This window comes from Equus caballus, chromosome 29 (assembly GCF_041296265.1).
Source record: "Equus caballus isolate H_3958 breed thoroughbred chromosome 29, TB-T2T, whole genome shotgun sequence".
Lineage (NCBI taxonomy): Eukaryota > Metazoa > Chordata > Mammalia > Perissodactyla > Equidae > Equus > Equus caballus.
The window spans coordinates 18,605,263-18,611,262 of NC_091712.1; the positions used below are offsets into that span (position 1 = coordinate 18,605,263).

At 56.4% G+C, this 6,000-nt stretch overlaps 1 protein-coding gene across 21 annotated transcripts in view; it reads right to left on the reverse strand.

Annotated features, from left to right (window-relative positions):
• The window catches only part of SVIL (supervillin), a 224,100-nt gene extending 218,492 nt beyond the window's left edge, over nucleotides 1-5,608 (reverse strand). For 12 of the 21 annotated variants that reach the window (XM_070255539.1, XM_070255497.1, XM_070255525.1 and 9 more), the window contains exon 1: nucleotides 5,165-5,588. The gene's annotated coding sequence lies outside the window, so the exon portion shown is untranslated. Of the gene's footprint in view, nucleotides 1-4,142; nucleotides 4,329-5,164 lie in introns of those variants that run through there. The other 9 variants (XM_014737010.3, XM_070255535.1, XM_070255532.1 and 6 more) reach the window with 5 other exon arrangements.
• Between the last annotated feature and the right edge of the window lie 392 nt (nucleotides 5,609-6,000).

Genomic DNA, 6,000 nt, shown 5'->3' on the forward strand with positions numbered 1-6,000 from the left:
CATCCAGGGCTGGGCCCAAGCCCTCACCCATCTCTGCAGGTTCTCCAGGCCCGCCACACAGTAAACACCCAACTTAAGATTTGCCAAATTAAACCAAAGAGCCAAATCACCTTGGATAAGTAACAACTGCTTAGAAATTCAAGTTTTCTCCTGGATAAGATAAGGGGTGTGGGCAGAGTATCTTTCAGTTCTCACAAATGCAAAATAACTTAATCTTCTGACAACAAAAAAAGCACTGTCTGGACACACTTTTACATATTTCATGCAATAAAGAAAAATGTACACAATTAAACCTGATTCATATGGCAATTTTAAAAACACGCAATTTTCATATTAGACCCATTCCTTTGTTACTCAATGAAATACAAAAGCAGCCTAGGTTTTAAGTATGGAAAAACTATACATGCTTTTTGTTATCCTTAAAAAAAAAATGTATTTGGAAAAAAATGTTAATTCTGACATTTCCTTTTAAACCTTCTCCCCTGAGAGACTGTATCTGGAATAACATTGACATAACAGAAACAAATAAGGCTATTTACAATGGCTACAGTTGAACAAAGGCGTCTGGATTTTTACCTTCCTTGGTTACTGCACAGAAGCAACAAATGTAAGTACAGTTGCCCCAGCAGCTGGCAAGTTCTCTCCCATATGCGAAGAAGTTGTGGAACAGCTGGGGAATGCAAGATGCTTTTGAACAAGCTGCTATGTGATCCAAAATAAGGCTGCCTGTTCATCTTCCGTACAATGGAAGCGACAGCCCAGCGCAGGTCTGGCGCATGCCCCGCAGCTGCTTCTTTCTTCACAGCCGGAGTGCAACAAGTGGCTACAAATGGAGCGAGATGCACAAAAGCGGGAAGCTTGCTCCTAACCCTTTGCGTGCTGTCACTTGTTACACACACAGTTCATTTTCCTGTGTGGGGGAAAGCTGCATTTTGTATCCAAATGTGGAACCTCTATAAAGCTTTTAATGGCAATCCCTGCTTGTACTCCAGTCCTATGCACATCTCGGTGACAACTGTCATGATTGGGTGGTGTTTAATGACATTAGAAGGTTTCTAGTGCTTTATAGCCCATGCTACGCAAAAGTAAAATCAAGAACTATAAAATAGCAATGTTAAAAAGGTCTTTCAAAAACAACTTGACATTTTCTAAGAAACCATTTCCCCACTTCTATTTGCTAAACTAAAAAGCTTCCAAGTTTTTTAACATAAGAAACAGCTATACTGGTTGTTTACTAGTTATTCAGCTTAACATAACCATACTTCTTTGTGTCACCTTCCAAAAGTTACTTTAGCAATTTCCAGATCATACATAGTTTACCATATTTGAGCAAGTATTTTTAAAATATTATCTCAAACTCTCCTCCCTCCTCCATTGATTTGGTGGTCACCTTTAAAGAGACTCCAGAAAATTTTCTATTTTCCAACAAAAGGCTCCCTCTTGCCAAGATTGGGCCAGCACAACTTTCAGAGAAGCAGATATTTCTCTTTAGTGTTCTAAACGGCTAGTAAATGAGCAAAGAGAAGACCTGCTTCCTTTTCTCCAGTTTGGTTTCGAGTTTGTCTTTTTCTTTAAGACCTGTCATCTTGGCCTTTAGGATATTGGCTTCACATTTAAAGAAAAGAGAAGTGGCTGGAGGGCTGGCCACAAAATTACACAGTGGTAAAACTAGGAGGAAAGGTCGACAGTCCTGGGGCCCCCTGTAAATTCCTTGGGCAACTAGACAAAGTTTTCCATCACTACCAACCCCACCCCCAATTGCTGACAAAAAACAGGGATCACTAACCGCACCACAGCCACACTGCAGCATTAACAAGGAAGAACAGTGGTTCAAGGGAACGATCGATTCCACCTCTTTGGATGAGGGAAGGGAAGAAGGATTTTGTTCTTAAACATCATTGTTATTAGTCAACATCTGTCGAGCAGCTATGATGTGCTAGACTCTGTGGTACTGAGTGCCTTATAGGGATGATCACATCTAACCCTCCTAGCCCGAAACCAGGAGGTGCGATCATCACCCCTGCCTCAGAAGACGAAAATGAGGTTCAGAGAGGCTGAGCAACCTGCCCACTATTACAGAGCTCTAAATGGCGCAGGCAGCATGTGAGGCCTGCCACTCTGACCTCAGAGGCTGGCCCTTCACCATCATGCCTCGCTGGCTCCACAACTGGCACTACACTAGGACATTCTGAGTCACAGGCTGTCATTCCAGAGTTTCAAACAACATCTTTCTTTACGGCAGTACACTTTAAGTACATTCAAGACAATACCAACGTCCCATATCACAAACTCGAGCTCAAAGATGCATAAAGGTGTGTAGATAACACCATGTTCTTAGATGCCTAAAAGGAATTTCTAGAGGTTTAACTCATCAGGCAGTTAATTAAGGTTGGCCATATTTCCAAGGCAGACTTCACTTAATTTTAAACATATATTCAGCACAGTGGCAAAGTAACAGTTTAAACAGGGCGGGAAGTGCAGCTCCTTGCTGCAGAGAAGGCAAACAGGGCCCCAGGCTACGCAGAGTTGCTGAGCCCAGGCCCACCTGCCTGGTGAGACACCAGAGAAAGCAAGGGAGGGACGGGTACTTCTGACTGTCTTTGGAGTTGTCAGATAACTCTGTCTTACTTGTCTTCAAGTACCTTAAGCTCTAAACTAAAAGCTGGTTTAGTTGAGGTGCTGGCTGGAACAAAAGCCAGCAATATGTGGCAGGTCTATCTAACCCCAGTGCCTAACATAAGCAAAGGAACCTGGGTTCCAGCATCTGCGCTGACTCCTCAGTCAGCAGTCCAGAAATGACTCTTCAGGAACAGCCTGTGCCAGAGAAACAGGGATGAGCAAGCAGTCCTCTTGGGAGCAGGACAGGCTCCTGGTCCTGTAAACCTCTTTAAGCCTCACTTTCCTCATCTGTAAAATAGAAATAACTTCTTTGGAGGAGGCCGTGAGGTTTCAGAGAGAAGGATGAAGATCTTCCAAAGGGCTGTGTCAGGTTCTCTCAGACATGAGGCGCTTCATCAGAGCCAGCTCCCGCCCTTTCCCTTCTCCAGGCGAAGGGAGTGGCAGCAGATCAGACAAGATAAGAAAACCTGTGACTTCTACCCATCGCTGCCTGGGGGATAAGGTTTCATAGCCAAGCAAGGGCCCTGGGTTTCTCTTCAGCAGCACCTCCCCCTCCTGGGACGTCCTGGGCGCGGTGGGTGCCGCCCCCGCCCTCTCAATGACACTAAGCGTGCCTATGCCGGGGGCTGCGTAAGGTGCCACAACCTCGCGGAAAACAAGGAGCTCTCTTCATGTCCCCTGCTGTCCCCTCTCCTTCGGTGGAACTTCCAGCCGCAATAACTGTCAGACTTCACGAGCGCGGTAATGCCTACGCCAGAGGCGCTTAACCCGGCTCCTGACCCAGATTGCGGCCTGGACCCGAGCCTCACGGCCGCTCACTCACAATAATGCAATTACCGCCTTCTGGAGCTCCACTCCAGAGCCCGGGGCGCTGGCTGTCACCGGGGGACCCAACCACTCCCTTCCGGGAGCCCGCACGCGGCCAGAGCCTGCAGGGAGGGGCGTGGGCCGGCCGGGCGCGCGGCGCGGGGAGTTCAAACCCGCGCGGGCCCCGCGGAGGCGAGACCCCGGGCCCGGAGCAGGGCGCGCGAGCTCGCGCCCCTGGCCCGCGCGGTCCGGAAAGGAAACCGACGACGTCGCAGTGCGGACCACACGCGCGCAGCTCCACGGGCCGCCCCTTCCCCGCCCCTCCTCCCAGCGTAACGGGCCGCCGTGTTAACTTCCCGAAACTCCGCAGAGGGAAATCCTGACCGGCTCGCACCTCCCGGCTGCGCGCGCCAGGGCGCGCCGGGGACGGAAGTGGGTGGGAGCAGTGGCCGCGCCGCGCCTTTGTTATTGCTCGGGGACCCGCGGGCCGCCGGGAGCGCCCCAGCGCCGCGGCCCCAGCATCGGCCGCCCCCTCCCTGCCGGCGCTCCCAGGTTCCCGTCGCCGTCCCCGGCAAAAGCGCCCAGAGCCAGGGTAAAAGGGACCCACCTGCGGCCCCGGAGAAGGGCGCGCAGTGGCGCGTCCAAGTGTCTGCCGGCCTTAGCCCTACGCCGCCGCCCCCTACCCCTTGGCCACCGGGCGGAGGGACGTTCCTCACCTTCCTCAGCTTTCCCCAGACCTCCGGGTGGCAGAATCGCCGCTTCCCGCCGGACAGCAACTCGGCAGCCCCGACTTCTCGACTGCACCACGGCCACTCCCCGCCTCCTTTCGCGGAGCGCGGGCCGGGTCCCCCCTCTCGGGATGATTCACTACGCTCCTTACCTGGAGGCTCGCACAAGTCCCCTCCCCTCCGCCGGCCCGCGCAGCGATCGGGAGCTGGCGCCCTCTGCCGGGCCACCAGGCAGGAGCACCCTCGGGACAGAGCGAGGAGCAGGGCAGAGGGGGTCGAGAACATGGAGCCCAGCCCAGCGCAGGGACCCCGCGCCGCCCACCGCGGGTCACCTCCTTCCCCAGCAGGGGCCAGCGCGCCGGGCCCATCCTGGGTCTTCATACACAGGCCAGGGCCAGACCCAGGCGGGGAGGACCAGCCCCGTCCCCGCGGCACCCACTCGCGCCCTGAATCTCCCCACCCGTGGGCCAGCCGGTCCAGCCCTGCGCCCAGGAGGTGTCCCGAGGAGACCACGATGAATCGCATATGCACGTCCTGTATTAAAACACTGGAAAGGCAGTTTTACTGTGTGAAAACGAAGTTTGTGTCCTGTATCTCAGTAGCCCTCTTCTGCCCAAATTAAAGGGACGGAAGGGAGGGCGGTGGCCTGTCACACCCCCCTGAGTCCTAGGAAGAGGCTTGGGGCGAGCTCCACATGCCGTCGTAGCCCCGGGGCTGCCGGGGCTCTCAGGTCCCCGTGGAGCCCAAGGTGCGGCTTGGGGCTGGAGGCTGGGGCCGGCGTGTCACTCCCCCAGCCAGGAGGAGTGGCTGTCCGAATGACTCTTTCGCCCGAGTAAACACACTTCCAGCGAGTTAGCCTACTCGACGGGGGCGTCAATCCCAGGTCCTGAGTGAAACTCTGGATGGGACCAGATGTGGGGGGAGGGGGGCAAGGAAAACTACGCGCGAGGGCCGGCGTCCTGCAGGGGAGCGCGTCCACACTCGCGCCCCAACTTCCCGACCCCACTCACCTACTCGGCGCGCTTCGCCGGAGCCCGGCCGCCCTCGCCCACCTGCCGGGCCGGCCGCCGCACAAAGTTCCCCACAGCGACGAAGGTGGCGGCCGCTACGCAGCGGCGCCGGACCGGGGGGCGCACCCTCGCGCGGGACCCCGGTGGCGGTGGCACAGACCCCGCACCAGCTGGCTCTCGGCGCAGGGCCCGGGAGGGTCTGTCCGGCCGCCGGTCGCCGCAGCTGCCGGACCAGAGCGAGTTGCGAGGCTGATCGGGGCTGACCGGGCTCCTCCTTCCCGGAGTGCGGGCGCGCGAGTCCCGGCGCGGCGGGCGGGCGCCGGGTATTAATTGTAGGGCCCCCGGGTGTCCGCCGCCGGGCGATCTGAGTGGCTCGGAAGGCGCGCCAGGCCGGCGGGGCCGGCGCGACCCACCCCCTCGGCGCGCACCCGGCCCGCCCGGCCCGGGGACGCGCCCACGCGTACGCGCCGGCGGCTCCGGGCTCCAGGGCCGCGGCTGCTGGTGGTGACAGCCGCGCCGCTGCCCGGAGGCCGGAGGGGCCCGCTTACCTTAGAGAGCAGAGCGGGCTCTCTGAGTTTCCAGCCGTTCCAGCGACAGACCCCACCAACGTGTGCGAACGTTGTGGTCGGGATCGCTCTGGGCCCGTCGTCAAGGAGACGGCCCTGGCTGGCCGCCCATAACTGTGAAAAAGTCACGTCACCCCCCGCACTGCCCGCCGTGACAGGGGAGCATACCCTCTCTCAGTGGTTCTCACACTCCACACTTTAGCTAACCAGAATCCCCGAGATTTGTTAGAACACTCATTGCTGCTGCCATGCGCTCCGCTTCTGACTCTG